This window comes from Heterodontus francisci, unplaced genomic scaffold (genome assembly GCF_036365525.1).
Source record: "Heterodontus francisci isolate sHetFra1 unplaced genomic scaffold, sHetFra1.hap1 HAP1_SCAFFOLD_91, whole genome shotgun sequence".
Taxonomy (NCBI): Eukaryota; Metazoa; Chordata; class Chondrichthyes; order Heterodontiformes; family Heterodontidae; genus Heterodontus; species Heterodontus francisci.
In genome coordinates this window covers 6,747,273-6,748,157 of record NW_027140989.1, presented here as the reverse complement: position 1 = coordinate 6,748,157, position 885 = coordinate 6,747,273, and positions in this window count along the sequence as shown.

The following is an 885-nucleotide window of genomic DNA, read 5'->3' as shown; positions in this document are numbered from 1 at the left end:
CATGAGCTATAACCTTGCTCTCCAGTCTGTTGTGTGGTACCGTTTCAAGTACTCTCTGGTAGTCCATATTACCAAATGGACTGAGAAAGAGGAAGAGGTCCTTTAAACCCTCAACCCTGTTCCAGAATTCAATAAGATTATGGCTAATCTTTCATCTAACTAACACCATATATCCTTATCGCGTAATGCATTCTGTTTACTGAAATCTATCAATCTCAGATCTAAAAATCAACAATTAAGCCAGCATGAATTGCCGTTTGAGGAAGAGATTTCCAAAATTGCAAAGAAATCTGAAGGAAAGATTGGACAGGCTGGAGTTGTTTTCTTTGGAATGGAGGATGCTGAGGGGAGTTCTTTGAAATTATGAGGAGCTTTGAAATTATGAGGAGCCTAGATAGAATAGATAGGAAGCACATATTTCCCTTCGCAGAGACGTCTGTAAGTGGGGAGATAGATTTCAAAATTTCCACAACTAATATCATGATGACGTGATGGCTCCCACAGTGGAATAGATGTTTAGGTGTTTAAAATGGAGGGTGTCCCTGCTGGATCATCAGAAGTGGCTGCCTGGGTCCTAACTTCATCTACATTACTCCCTCTCTTCCGATGTTTCTCTATCTATACCTATCTTTTATATGTTTTTACACACAGCAGTGAAGAAGTACATCAAATTAATATATCTTAGATTTCCACTTTCAATCAACATCAAATATATATTTTTCTCTCTCCAAACTAGTCCCTCTCGACAGCCTGTATATCTAACCATCCCTCCCTCTGTCTCTCTCCGAGTATCAGAGATAGCAGGAGGTAGAGACAGAAAGAGGAAGACAGAGAGAGAGAGAATATTGAAGGAACTGTACACTGTTCCCAAGCTGTGCTGAACCT